Source organism: Schistocerca cancellata, chromosome 8 (assembly GCF_023864275.1).
Source record: "Schistocerca cancellata isolate TAMUIC-IGC-003103 chromosome 8, iqSchCanc2.1, whole genome shotgun sequence".
Classification (NCBI taxonomy): Eukaryota; Metazoa; Arthropoda; class Insecta; order Orthoptera; family Acrididae; genus Schistocerca; species Schistocerca cancellata.
This window is the reverse complement of record NC_064633.1, coordinates 451104724-451120424: the sequence shown is the minus strand read 5'-3', so window position 1 is coordinate 451120424 and position 15701 is coordinate 451104724. Positions and strand designations below refer to the sequence as shown.

The 15701-nt window shown below is 45.1% G+C and overlaps 1 non-coding gene across 1 annotated transcript; it reads right to left on the bottom strand.

Annotated features, from left to right (window-relative positions):
- Nucleotides 1-11290: 11290 nt before the first annotated feature.
- Nucleotides 11291-11360, bottom strand: Trnag-acc (transfer RNA glycine (anticodon ACC)). Its single transcript has one exon. It is a non-coding gene; the product is annotated as a tRNA-Gly (tRNA).
- Nucleotides 11361-15701: the final 4341 nt, after the last annotated feature.

Below are 15701 nucleotides of genomic sequence, written 5' to 3'. Positions count from 1 at the left end.
TGTAAAGGAGACCGCTTATAAACCGCTAATACGACCTATTCTTGAGTACTGCTCGAGCGTTTGGGATCCCTATCAGGTCGGATTGAGGGAGAATATAGAAGCAATTCAGAGGCGGGCTCCTAGATTTGTTACTGGTAGGTTCGATCATCACGCGAGTGTTACGGAAATGCTTCAGGAACTCGGGTGGGAGTTTCTAGAGGAAATGAGGCGTTCTTTTCGTGAATCGCTACTGAGGAAAGTTAGAGAACCAGCATTTGAGGCCGACTGCAGTACAATTTTACTGCCGCCAACTTACATTTCGCGGAAAGACCACAAAGGTAAGGTAAGAGAGATTAGGGCTCGTACAGAGGCATATAGGCAGTCATTTTTCCATCGTTCTGTTTGGGAGTGGAACAGGTAGAGAAGACGCTAGTTGTGGTACGAGGTACCCTCCGCCAAGCACCGTATGGTGGACTGCGGAGTATGTATGTATATATAAAAAATTAAAAAAAAGACACAGAGATGATCCATACTAGCGTGAGACATTGTTATCAGAACCTAACGGAGTTTGAAAGAAGCCGCATTGAGGGTCTCCATTTGGCTGGGTGGTTGCAGTTATCCAGATTTGTAGGACGTTTGTACGTCACAGTGCCCCGAAGTACTGCGCGGTATCATGAGGGAGGACCACGTCTGACGTCCAAATGGAGAAGCACAGTGCAGTGAACGAAGTACACTCCTGGAAATGGAAAAAAGAACACATTGACACCGGTGTGTCAGACCCACCATACTTGCTCCGGACACTGCGAGAGGGCTGTACAAGCAATGATCACACGCACGGCACAGCGGACACACCAGGAACCGCGGTGTTGGCCGTCGAATGGCGCTAGCTGCGCAGCATTTGTGCACCGCCGCCGTCAGTGTCAGCCAGTTTGCCGTGGCATACGGAGCTCCATCGCAGTCTTTAACACTGGTAGCATGCCGCGACAGCGTGGACGTGAACCGTATGTGCAGTTGACGGACTTTGAGCGAGGGCGTATAGTGGGCATGCGGGAGGCCGGGTGGACGTACCGCCGAATTGCTCAACACGTGGGGCGTGAGGTCTCCACAGTACATCGATGTTGTCGCCAGTGGTCGGCGGAAGGTGCACGTGCCCGTCGACCTGGGACCGGACCGCAGCGACGCACGGATGCACGCCAAGACCGTAGGATCCTACGCAGTGCCGTAGGGGACCGCACCGCCACTTCCCAGCAAATTAGGGACAAGGTTGCTCCAGGGGTATCGGCGAGGACCATTCGCAACCGTCTCCATGAAGCTGGGCTACGGTCCCACACACCGTTAGGCCGTCTTTCGCTCACGCCCCAACATCGTGCAGCCCGCCTCCAGTGGTGTCGCGACAGGCGTGAATGGAGGGACGAATGGAGACGTGTCGTCTTCAGCGATGAGAGTCGCTTCTGCCTTGGTGCCAATGATGGTCGTATGCGTGTTTGGCGCCGTGCAGGTGAGCGCCACAATCAGGACTGCATACGACCGAGGCACACAGGGCCTACACCCGGCATCATGGTGTGGGGAGCGATCTCCTACACTGGCCGTACACCACTGGTGATCGTCGAGGGGACACTGAATAGTGCACGGTACATCCAAACCGTCATCGAACCCATCGTTCTACCATTCCTAGACCGGCAAGGGAACTTGCTGTTCCAACAGGACAATGCACGTCCGCATGTATCCCGTGCCACCCAACGTGCTCTAGAAGCTGTAAGTCAACTACCCTGGCCAGCAAGATCTCCGGATCTGTCCCCCATTGAGCATGTTTGGGACTGGATGAAGCGTCGTCTCACGCGGTCTGCACGTCCAGCACGAACGCTGGTCCAACTGAGGCGCCAGGTGGAAATGGCATGGCAAGCCGTTCCATAGGACTACATCCAGCATCTCTACGATCGTCTCCATGGGAGAATAGCAGCCTGCATTGCTGCGAAAGGTGGATATACACTGTACTAGTGCCGACATTGTGCATGCTCTGTTGCCTGTGTCTATGTGCCTGTGGTTCTGTCAGTGTGATCATGTGATGTATCTGACCCCAGGAATGTGTCAATGAAGTTTCCCCTTCCTGGGACAATGAATTCACGGTGTTCTTATTTCAATTTCCAGGAGTGTACATCGTAACCCCTCCACATCTGCTCCTGCCATCCGGGACTCCTAACAAATTTCTGTGTCGTCCCGCTCCACTGGTCAGAGACTAGCAGCAGCCTGGACCAGGGAAACCCGTGTGCACGCTGCCGTTAACACAACAACGCAAACGGCTGCATTTTGAGTGGCGCCGTGACCGGGAAAAATGGACTGCTGTGGAGTGGGGTCGCATTGTGTTCAGCAATGAACTGCAGTTCTGCCCTACCCCAAATGACCAACATTGGCAAATATTGCGGTGACTGGGGAGAAGTCGAATACCTCCCGTGTTTTCGAGAGGGAGCCATCAGGTATTACTTCACGGCACGGCTGACAGTTACTGAGGGAACTCTGAAGGCACAACGGTACGTCACAACCACCCTGCGACCCCATGTGTTATCTCTCATGCGACAATATCGTTGTGCAATTTTTCAACATGTAAACACTCATCCAAACATGGCACATGTCTCGATCAACTGCCGGCTTGATGTTGGCTTATTCCTGTGGCCATCAAGATCCCCATATCTGTCCCAATGGATGTCTGGAACCAACTCGGACGTCAACGACAGCTATGTCCCAGTGTAGTGACTGTTCGCTTCCTCCTTGTTTCCGCACGTACAACAACTGTTGCCTGATGCACACCTGGAGAGCGGATAGTTAATTATTTAGCTTTTCTGTGTTTTCTTCGTAGTAAGGGTGTATCAAAAAGAATCATCCGATTTTAAAAAAAAGTCGTAACTATTATGTTACTTGATATATGTGTAAGAACAACTTACTGTTGGAAAGAGCAAACTCTAGAGTTTTACGATGGTTCTGGCTGGATAGCAGCAGTGTGCGCCCACTTGGTTGTAGTGGAAATGGCGTCTGAACAACAGAAAGCGTTTTGCGTTCTACGTTTTGCGTAGTGCGGGTCAGTAATAAATGTTCAGCTTCACTTTCGTAGTAGGTATGGTATGAATCCACCTACCGCACAGAGCATTAGATGATGGCGTGAAGAATTCCGAGAAACAGTTTGTTTGTGTAAAGGCAATTTTTTATATCAAAGGATTACTGAAAGATGGATCAATTGCACTCGACCACATAATTCAGACTTGCATTAATGGCCTTCAAGGTCACAGGACCTGACTGTATGTGATTATTTCTTGTGGGGGTTTATAAAAGCCTCTGTTTATGTGCCACCGTTACCAACAACATTGTGTGAACTGACACAATGCATAACAGCATCTGTAGAAACAGAAACTCGAGACGTGCTCGTTGCAGTGTGAAAACAATCTGAAAACCGCATTGACATACGCCGTGCATCGAAGGGAGGACATATACAACACCTATGAAAAGACATGAAAAAAGAAAACTTTTTGAGATTCCAGTTCACCAAAAAACAAAATTCATTGTATACGTTTATTAGTTTCAGAAATATAGACGTGCCAAATCGGATGATTCTTTTCGACACACCCTGTAAATTTCCTAAATTTCGTACGTATCTTTCTGTTTAAGAGATGTAATCTCGCATTTTTGTAGCTGTAGAGTGTAGAGTCAGGCAGTCTACAGCACACTTGTCACTTCTTCTGAACAACTAGATACAATGCTTAGTAAGGCGTCTGCTTGCGTTAGCGATACGTCAGCAGGGTAGCATGTAGGATACATGGGTTTCTGCCTATGCTTTTAGAGTTTATTTCTTCAGTTAGCCCTACTAGAATGGGTAGGATGTGTGGGCACTGTGTAAGGACGCAGCGGAAGCTGGCCACAGTTCGCGACGAGTTTTTGGCTAAGTCTGCCACCCTCAGGTCGCTGCCTCGAAGTGCTCGAGGATGACGAATCTGGCGTTTCGTATGGTACACATCAGATATCGCTTCTGCGCCCGCGGGTCTGCTGCCAGAAAACCTTCCAGTGTACCCGACGTGGTGGATCCGCCCTCACTATAAGGTGAGTGGCAGCTGGTGACACGTTCGCCTAGTTCGAGGGGTAGGGCCAATGTGGAGGCTGGCCGACTGGCCTCGTCTATTCGGCCTATGAGTGGACAGGGGGCCGTCCCTTCAGCAGGTTTCCAGCAGGCACACGAGGTCTGAGGTATGCTAGTAACTCGGTATCTCCAACGTCTGGCGTGTTAAGGAGCACCTTAGAGAAATAGTTGGAAAGAGTCATTGTGCACTCGGTATGTCTGCTGGAGGTTCTATCCCAGATGTGGAGGAGGCCTAGCTTGCTATCGCCTGCAAGTTGTGGCTCACGTCGGCACCAACGACGCCTGTCGTTTGGATTCTGAGGCCATCCACAGTTCATACAGGCGGCTGACGGAAGTGGTGAAGGCTGCTGGCCTCGCGCACAGGGTGTACGCAGAGCTCGCAGTTTACGGCATCGTTCCCGGAGTTGATCGGAGTCCTTTGGTTTGGAGCCCAGTTGAGGGTCTTAAGCAAAGGCTTCGTCGACCATGTGACAGTCTTAGCGGCAGGTTTATGGACCTGCGTTATCGAGTGGGGAATTATGTGACGTGACACCGTTTGACAGGTTAGGCACGAACTATTCAAAGGAACCAGCTACTCGGGTAGCAGAGTACTTGTGGAGTGCACATGAGGTTTTTTTTAGGCTAGGCGGTAGTTTGAGGTGTTCTGATGAACACTCGCCAGTCGATATTCAGCAAGGGAAGTCAAACGGCTTTCAGAATAAAGACACTTCGACTGTCATAATTTTATCAATAGACTGTGGAAGTATTCTGCCCTCCACGTAACTTCTCACACTGACATTATTCTTGGGACCGAGAGCTGGTTGGAATCTGAAGTAGGAAGCTCTGAGATATTTACCTAATCGTCAAATTTATATCGGAAAGACAGACTGCAGGCCATAGAAGGGTATTCTTCGTTGCAGCTCACAAAAATGTCTCTATTGAGGTGGAATTTGCGTGTGACAGTGAAGTTATCTGGTTGCGTATAACAGGGCTAAATGAAATCAAGTTAATTGTTGGATATTTCTGTAGTCACCCGGCCACGCTTTGTCAGTTTTGAGTCGTTTAAAGGTAGTCTACGGTTAGTAACGCGAAAATGCTCAAATCATGCAACATTGGCTGGAGGCGACTTTAACCTATCGAGTATAGATGGGTACGTCTATGGTTTCATTGTAGGGGGTACAGACAGGCTTTCTTGCGAAGTTCCTTTGAACACGATTCCCGAAAACTGTCTTGAGCTGCTAGTTCAACAGCCCACAAGCAACGGAAATAATTTACATCTTTTGTAGCTAAAATTAGAACTGACATAATCGACGGCGACAGTATAGAGACAGGGATTAGTGACCATGATATCATATGGAATATGATTATTGAAGTTAATGAATCAATAAAAAAGTCTAGGAGACCATTTTGTAGTAGGAAGAGCAGATAGGCCGTTGTTATCATCCCACTTTGACAATGAACTGAGAGGCAAGAGTTAGCAAAGATTCGTGCGTTCGTGCTCCTGTAAAAGATCGATGCGCGATACATACAACCTCCGCCTTAGTACCCTAGCAAAAGATCTTGCCAAGAATCAGAGAAAGTTCTGGTCCTACTTAAAATAGCTAAGCGGATCGAAGGCTTTCTATCCAGTCACTCGTTGACCAATCTGGAGTGGCAATAGAATACGGCGAACGGAAAGCCGAAGATTTAAATGTCGCGTTTAAGAAACTATTCAGACAGAAAACATAGTGTCGTCTGATGGTCACATAGACCCTTGTATGGAGCACATGCTAACAGACAACTGAAAGAGCTGAAAACAAGTATGTCACCATTAATGGCTAATCTCTCATCGGCGCAAAGTCCCGAGCGAGTTGGAAAAAGCGCGGCTGACTCTTGTGTATAAGAATGGTAAAAGAACGCACCCACAAAATTACAAACTAATACACAGGTGCACAGTTCTTGAATATATTCTCAGTGTGAATAATATTAGGTTAGTGTATAAGTTCGTAGCGTTTTTGTTTCGGATGTTGGTATTCCGGGTGCTAAGGTTTTTTATTTACCAATTGTCATTGTTTACTTGTAGTTCACTTGACTGTTTGAGTTTACATATTGTCATTCTGTCATTTCGGGAAAGTGAGTGGAACTGTGGATGCTAGAAAAATGGATGCCAAGTTGAGAAATCGAAACGTTTCCGAAATATTCATCTAAGTTCAGTAGAGGAGTGGCAGCAGAGGAGGCAATCAGAAACATTTGCGCCGTGTATGGGGATAATGCCATTGGACAGAGCGCAGCAAGAAAATGGTTTTCTAGTTTTAAGGAGCATCGTTTTGACATTAGTAACCCTCCACGTTCAGGAAGACCTTCTGGGCTTGATAAAGATCGGTTGAACGCATTAATCCACAATGACCCACATCAGTACACTAGAGAACTGGCAAATGTGATGAACTGTGATCATTCCACCATCGTGCGATATTTGTTACGCAATGGGGAAGATTCAAAAGTCACAAAATTCAGAGGTTGCATCTCCGCTTGCTTGTCATCCATTGGCTCGAGAACAACACCGACCATTTACATCTTGTTTTATTACTGGTGATGAGAAATGGGGTCTTTACACTAAAACAAGGAAAAGAAAGAAATGGTTGAGCCCAAACAAAGCAGCAATGTAGCGTACAAAGACAGGCGCGCATCCACAATAGATAATGTTATTCTTCTGACGAACAGCGACGATATGGTATACTATGAACTACTTCTCCGAGGTGTAACCATTATTGCTGACATTTATTGCCAACAACTAAGACGTCTTGCAGACCCAGTCCAAGAGCAACGATCAGGAAGACTGCGTGAAGTGATGCTACTCCAGGATAAAGACCGTCCGCATTCTGCTAGACTGATGAGAAACGCAGTACCGGATTTGGGCTGGAAGTCATTCCTCACCCACCCCATTCACCTGATCTTCCCTCTCAGATCTTCGCCTTTTCCGCTCTGTATCAAACAACCTTCAAAGAACATCCTTTCCGGGTGAAAATGTTTTCCCAACATGGCACGACGAATTCTTCGCCTCAAAACCACGTGATTTGTACAGTCATGGAACCTAAAAGTTACCTCATGAGTCGTGCGTGGCTCATGTTCCCACCAGCATGTATTTTACACCCTGTTTTTAACGTACTTCCACCTCACTACGTTAATTTAAATTACTGGTGTCACTGTGTTGCTGCTTTGCCTGACCGTGAGCGGCGCTAGCAGCGCGTATCAATATATCCCCTCTCGTAGTATCTTTGGTCGACTGCTATTACTTCCCGGTCGTTGTCCGTCGTAAGCCAGATCGGGTCGCGAGTTCGGGCTGCCAGTCAGTTGGAACGCGTGTGGAGCGCAGTCCGGACCTGCCAGTCGGGGAGTTGTAATGCGGCACCAGTGCAGTCGGGTTGGAGCTATGAGGTCTGTGTCGACATGGCTCGCCAGACCACTGCCGCCACGCATCACTTGAGCTGGGCCGCGGTCTTGGTGAATCGTCGGTCGGTCGTCCTACCGGACGACGCGTTTTGCCTCGCCGATCGTTCAATAGTCGGGTGTGTGTGTGTGTGTGCGCGCATCGACTCCCGATTTGTCTTCCTGCGTGCTTAGTTACTGTTGGGTATCGTTCAGGTCTTCGTACAAGTGTTTTTCAGGTCGTGTGTGTAGTTGGTGTTGTTTCCACTGACGACTACTTTAGATGTTGTCGGCATTCTGAGGGGAGTCGGTCGGTTGCTGCGGATCAGGGAGGATACCTTCGTGCGGTGCAGTCGGCTGGGTCAGCTGGCGGTCCCTGCGCAGTGTCGGAGCGTGTCTGGAGCTGTCCGATCGCTACGAGCTTCGTGGCTCAGCGACCCAGGATGTCAAAGTTGAGTAGTGGTTTCAGCTACCGAAGCCACGTCCATTCATGTTGTGTCGTTCGTTTCGGTGGTTCGCTGTCGGGGAGTTTTTCCTGTGAGCAACACAGAGGGTTTGTAGTGGTGAAATCGAGCCGGCGTGAGGTGGAATTAACTATATTGGTTCACTACAATTCAAGTGCGCCAGCGGAATTTTCTGCCTTGTGGCCGTTAGTGTTCTGGTTACCTGCCCTGGCCACTGACGTAAATTCTGGCAGTGTTTCCTTTTGGTGAAGTTAATTATATTACCTTATTTCAAATTCAAGTGTACCAGCGGAATTTTCTACCTTGTGGCCATTAGTGTTCCAGTTACTTGCCGTGGCCACTAACGTAATTTCAGGCAGTGTCCTTTGCTCACCTGTTGTCGCTGTCCAACATGTTGTGTAGTTTTGACAGCTTAATACATATTTCATTTTGGATAATTACGTCCATAACAGTTTGGTCTTTGAGTTTTTATGTACCGATTGGTGGCTAGTAAGTCATTTAGTCGGTCAGTCAGTAACTTTCTCTTGGTTGGGTTACCGACAGACCAAGTGTATGTGGGCCTACGACCTGTCTCACCTAAGTGAACTAACTGAATGTTAATGTTTCGAGGGCAGCCCCCCCCTCCTCCCCCCCTCCCCACCACCTGGAGGCGTCTGAGTGCAGTTGACTATACTGTTTAATGGTACGTTGGTAATCTATTATAGCCAACGCTTTAAAAGAAAAAAATTTTATTGTGTTTTAGGTAAATCAATTTATGTAAATCAATTGTGGGCCTTCAGCCGCTTAAAACCTCATTCTTATATTTAGTTATTGTCGTTGCTTTGTTTTTTCATTTAATGTGCGTTCCCCCATTGGAAACTTAAAGGTTAAGGTATTTTTCAGTTTTTGGAAAATCAACTGTGGGCCTTCAGCCCCTTAAAGCCTTATTCTCAAAACTTCTACTTAAGCGAAAACATTGCGGCCTTCTGCCTTAAAAGATTATGGCAATATATTTCAAAATTTTGAAATTTAATTTGTGGCTTTCAGCCCTTTGTATTGCATCTTGTATATGTTTGATGTTTGTTCTATCCACTTTTCACTTGAGGCTTTCCGCCCCCCTGTGATATATAATTTGCAGTCTTAACTGCATGTCTCCAGTCAATTCAAATTTATCTTGTTGCTTTTTAAGATTTCTTGTTTGGAGGCTTTCAGCCATGAAAGAATTGGATTTTAAAACTCATAGTTGTAAAGGTTCGGCGGCTATGTGCCGTTTCGGTTTAAAGGTGTTATTAAATTACAATAAATTACAATTTTGAAGTGAAACTGACCGACACCATATTTGGCCCTTTCCACAATCCTAATCACCTGTTCTGGCCAGCAGGTTTAACAGGTGTCTCACCCCAATATTGGAAGACTGTTGTAAATAGTGAAGCAGAACATATTATTGATGACTAAAGTCTGTTATGTGTATCTTTGTGTTTAATGAACTTATTGAAAATGCTACGTCCTTATGCACCAATTAATAAATATCCTTGAGACGGAAGAGCTCCTGTCCATAAATAAGCACGGATTTAGAAAGCATCGCTCGTGCGAAACTCAGCTTGCCCTTTATCTCATGATATCCTGCAAACTATGATGGAAGGGTGAGAGACAGATACCATATTCCTAGATTTCCTAAAGGCGTTTGATGCGGTGCCCCACTGCAGACTGTTAACGCATGTACGAGCATACGAATAGGTTCTCAGATATATGAGTAGCTCGAAGACTTTTTAAGTCTACGAAAAAATACGTCGTACTCGGCGTTGACTGTTCGTAAGAGACAAGGGTATCGTCAAGAGTGTGACAGGATCGCTCTTATTCTCTGTATACATAGATGCTGTGACGGAGAGGGTGAGCAGCAACCTGCGACTGATTGCTGAAAATACTGTGGTGTACGGAAAGATGCCGTCGTTCAGTGACTTGGGAGGATATAAGAAAACTTAGACAAAATTTCTAGTTCCTGTGATAAAAGGCAACCTGCCCTAAATCTAGAAAATTTTAAGTTAATGCAGGTTAGTAGGAAAAATAATAGTGTAACGTTCGAATAAAGCATTCGTAGTGTGCTGCTTAATATAGCGACGTCTATAAAGATCTAGGCGTAAAGTTACAAAGCCATATGAAACGGAACGAGCACGTAAGGACGAAAGTAGGAAAGACGATTAGTCGACTTCGTTTAAGAGAAATTTACGAAAGTGTGGTTCATCTGTAAAGGAGACCGCATATAGAAAGAACAATACTGCAACCCATTCTTGAATACTGCTCGAGTGTCTGGTATCCCCAGCAGCTCAGATGAAGATTTCGAAGCAATTCAGAGACGGGCTGATAGGTTTGTTACCGGTAGATCTGATCAACATACGAGTGTTACAGAGATGCACACTCGTAAAGTGCGAATCCCTGGAGGGACCGCGACTTTCTTTTCGCTGAACACTGTTGAGAAAATTTGGAGACAAGGCATTTGCAGCTGAACGTAGAACGATTGTACTGCCGCTAAAACGTATTTCCCATAAGGAACAGGGAAGGGAATGGCTATCAGTAGTAGAGCTTATCCTCCGCCACTTACCGTACGGTGCCTTGCGGAGTATGTATGTAGATGTAAAGGTAGATGTAATTTTGTATTAACTCCGAGCAACTCGGTTAATTCCCCATGTATTTAATACTGTCTAGTTAGTGAAGCTCCACTCCGTCTGAACCCATAGAGTTGGTAACTAACTTCCTTGTCTGGGTCCTCCTGCTTAGCTGGGTAGGCGGGTAGGAGATTATTCTCCGCTCGGGGACTGGGTGTTGTGTTGTCCTCATCATCATTTCATCCTCATCAGCGCCGCGCAAGTCGCCCAACGCGGCGTTGAATGAAATAAGACTTGCACTTTGCGGCCAAACTTCCCCGAATAGGGGCCTCCCAGCCAATGATGCCATCCGCTCATTTCATTTTTTTCCTTGTCTGGAACTACCCACATACCTCCATTTGTTCAGTCAAACCCAATTGATGTGATGAATGTGAAATGTTTTACTGCACAAGAAGAATGGACATATTGCATCTTCTTTGATATTTTATAGCTTGTGGAGTAAGTTAATAAGCCAATGTACCGATTTTGATCAAACTAGCAGTCAAGATGGCAAAAAAAATCGTTTTTAATTCTGGTCGCCGGTTTCAGTCTTAAGACCATCCTCAGACCAGGGCTTCAGGCGACATGAGGATTGAGTGCACTGAGAATGGAAATGATCGTATGGCATTGTTGACCGGGAGGCCCCATTCGGGGGAGTTCGGCCGCCGCATAGCAAGTCCTTTTTAGTTGACGCCACTTCGCCGACTTGCGAGTCAATGATTCCCTGCCGGGAATCGAACCCGGGCCCCTGCGCGGTAGGCGGTAACGCTACCACTACGCTACAGAGGAGGACGGAGTGCACGGAACCGCTGTGTGATACCAATTGATACCAGTTGATGACTGATGTCAGTCGGCATTATCAGATAGTGGCTCCGTGCATTGTCTCCTCACATCATCTGGATCCATGCCCTGAGGATGGTCTTAAAGATCGATACCGATAACCAGAATTAAAAACAATTTTTTTGCAATCTTGACTGCTACTTATGTTAAATATTAAGTACGACTTTTATGTACCATAATTATGTCAAAAATTATTACTATTGTACTAAGATATGGCTCGTGTGTGCAGTGCTATGTTCCACCAGCACCAGCAGTGTCGCAAGCATCATTCATTTATGTTCCCACTGTGGTGTTTCTTTGTTTTCGTGTCGACTCACAGTTTCATTCTACGCATGTGTCTGTATGGCTCTCGTCTATCTTGTTTTTAAATCTACCATGTATTTTTGTTCTTGTTTATACATCACTTTATACCATTCTATATTATGTGTTATTTATTCATTTGACTGTTTTTTTTCTGTAACTCTCTTGGCTGAAGAACGGCGTATTGTGCTGCTGCCAGCCCGCCCCATTTTGGTGAGTGAAATAACAATAAAGAAACAGAATAAAACGATTCATTTATGCCAACATTGAACTAAGATACTAAGTAGAAGTTGCAAAATACTAAGGGTGCTGAATTCCACTTACGATTTTCATTTTACAGGAACAACTTTTTCGTGTGTATATGTTTTTTAATCCAGTTTGAGTGTACCTAACTACCTCTGTAAACTTACTTTAAAATTTACAATAAAGCAAACTTTTATGGAAATAAGTTTGTGACTGGTGTTTATGCAGATGCTTGTCAAGCATGGCTACACAGGCAACAATGAATTTTCCTACTGCAATCTGTCAATCACAAAGTTATTTTATTTGAACTAACTTAAAATAAATCATTTTGATTCATTGAGAAAACTATCTGAATAAAAAATAAGTAATGCCAATTTCGGTTGCAAAATGCAGAATTTGTTGTGAGACATCGTGGAATATTCCCTCTTCGGCCCCGGAAGTCTTATGACGCTCTGATAGGTCATGGCGCTACACACAGCCCTCAAAATGGCGTCTGTAGCTGAGGTGCGTTCCGAGCAGAGAGCTATCTTTGAGTTTCTTTGGTGGAAACCCAGATCATCGCAGATATTCGTAGCCCTGCTTGCAGAACGTCTATGGAAACCTGGAAGTGAACAGAAGCACGATGAGTTGTTGGGCGAGGCGTTCGTCATCATCGCAATAAGGTCGCTTAAACCTGTCCGATATCCCAGATGCCAGCCGGCCGCACACAGCCGTGAACTCCTGCTATCTACATTTACATCTGCATGGATACTCTGCTAATCACATTTAAGTATTTGGCAGAGGTTCATCGAACCACATTCACAATTCTCTATTATTTCAATATCGTATAGCACGTGGAAAGAATGAACACTTATATCTTTCCGTACGACCACTGATTTCCCTTATTTTATCGTGGTGATCGTTGTTCCCTATGTATGTCAGTGTCAACAAAATATTTTCGATTTCGGAGAAGAAAGTTGGTGATTGGAATTTCGTGATAAGATTCCACCGCAACGAAAAACGGCTTTCTTTGAATGATGTCCAGCCCAAATCCTGCAACATTTCTGTGACACTCTCTCCCATATTTCGCGATAATACAAAATGTGCTGCCTTTCCTTGAACTTTCTCGATGTACTCCATCACTCCTATCTGGTAAGGATCCCACACTGTGCAGCAGTATTCCAGAAGAGGATGGACAAGCGTAGTGTAGGCAGTCTTTTTAGTAGGTCTTTTACATTTCCTAAGTGTCCTGCTAATAAAACACAGTCTTCCCCACAACATTTTCTATGTGTTTCTTCCAATTTAAGTTGTTATTAATTATAATACCTAGGTATTTAGTTGAATTTACGGCTTTTAGATTAGGCTGATTTATGATGTAACCGAAGTTTAACGAGTTCCTTTTAGCACTCATGTGGATGACGTCACACTTTCGTTATTTAGGATCAACTGCCACTTTTCGAACCATTCCGATATTTCTTCTAAATCGTTTTGAAGTTTGTTTTGATCTTCTGATGACTTTATTAGTAGATAAACGACAGCGTCGTCTGGAAACAACCGAAGACGGCTGCTCTGATTGTCTCCCAAATCGTTTATATAGGTAAGGAACAGCAAAGGGCCTGTAACACTACCTTGGGGAACGCCAGAAATCACTTCTGTTTTACCCGATGACTTTCCGTCAGTTACTAATAACTGTGACCTCTCTGACAGGAAATCACAAATCCAGTCACATAACTGAGAAGATATTCCATAAGCACGCAATTTCACTACGAGCCGCTTGTGTGGTACCGTGTCAAAATCCTTCCGGAAACCCAGAAATACGGAATCGATCTGAAACCTCTTGTCAATAGCACTCAGCACTTCATATGAATAAAGAGATAGGTGCGTTCCACAGGAACGTGCGGACACTCATTCGAGATGAATGGCAGATCACAATTAGTCAACTCGCTGCTCAACTGTACGTCGCTGCTGGCAGTGTTGACACACTCGTATACCAGTTGGGGTGTTCAAAGGTGTGTGTTCGCTGGGTTTCTCGTCGCCTAAACATAAAGAGCAACGAAAGACCATCTGTGCGGAATCACTTGCGCGTTACGAGGTTGATCGAGACTTTTTTTTTTTTTTTTTTTTGTCGCTGCAGGCGCTGAAACTTGGGTTCACCATTTCTAACCGAAAACAAAGCTGCAATCCATGGAGTGGCACCACACAACCTCTCCTCAGAAGAATGAAGGATGCACTCCGCTGGAACGAGTACGTGGATGACGAAGGGTCACTGGTGCAGCAAGACGTGCGTCGACCATGTGGGCATACAGGTCCTCCGACTAATATGTATAAAGTCGTCGCACTGGACAGATATCATGTCGAAAAATAGGGTGCTCTATCCAAAAGAGTGATGAATAACGTGGTGTTTTGGAATCCTGGGTGAAATCAACCTGCTTTCAGGAAAAAAATGTGTTGCATTCCTTATTGAACACCTACAGATGATAGATAAACTCCAGTGGAAGACTCTACAAGAGAGACGCTCAGTAGCTCGGGCTTTTGTTGAGGTTTCGAGAATATACCTTCACCGAAGAGTCAAGCAGTATATTGCTCCCTCCTACGTATATCTCGCGAAGAGACCATGAGGATAAAATCAGAGAGATTAGAGCCCACACAGAGGCATACCGACAGTCTTTCTTTCCACGAACAATACGAGACTGGAATAGAAGGAAGAACCGGCAGAGGTACTCAAGGTACCCTGCGCCACATACCGTCAGGTGGCTTGCGGATTATAGATGTAGATGTAGATGCACAGTACAAAAAAATTAAATTGTAACATTCACGTTTTACACCTAACAACAAAAGAAGACTCATTCTTTTCATTAATAAATAACTCCATTTCAGAAATACTGATACTGTTTCTCCGATACACAATCAGTAATATTCTGACGATTTATGAAAAAAACGGTGCATCGATATTTGATAAAATTCTTCCATATATAAAGTCCACTGATGTCATCTTTGACATCATTATTAACATTTCATATCTGCTCTGAACACTATATTCCGTTTCAATAACGAAAATATAAAATAAAACAATCCTCACACTCCCATTTATTTTTCATTTTAAATTCTTCGCGACTTTAGATTTCTACTTATTTGATCACAAACAGCAAATATCTTGACTTCTTCTAGCGCAAGATGTTTGGAAAATTCTATAAATATTAACTAAAGAATAATGGTTTCTATGATGACTAAGATCTGATTCATAAACATTTTAGAAGATGCAAATTATTCCATTTCATTTTAGCAGGGTGCTACAGCAACCAGTTTCGAACTATTTCAGAACAAAAAGAGTTTCAGGAATTACTTCAGAACATAAAGAGTCTCAGTTGCGAGCTTATTTAGTATTCATGACCATTTTCACCCTTTTCGGGCATCATCATCAGAAGAAGACATTAGTCTTTAACGTCCCGTCGACTATGAGGTAATTAGAGACGGAGCACAAGCTCGGATTAAGGAAGAATGGGGAAGGGAATCGGCCGTGCCCTTTCACAGGAACCATCCCGATATTTGCCTCAAGCGATTTAGGGAAATCACGGAAAACCTAAATCAGAACGGCCGGAAGCGGGTTTGAACCATCGTCCTCCAGAATGCGAGTCCCGTGTGGTATCATCAGTTTGCGTAAAAGTAGCTGGATATGTAGCCTCTCCGCCGTAAAGCCATACAAAAGGGAAAATGGAGCAGTTACTGCTGGCTCAATTTTCCATTTTATATGGCTTTATGACTGATGGG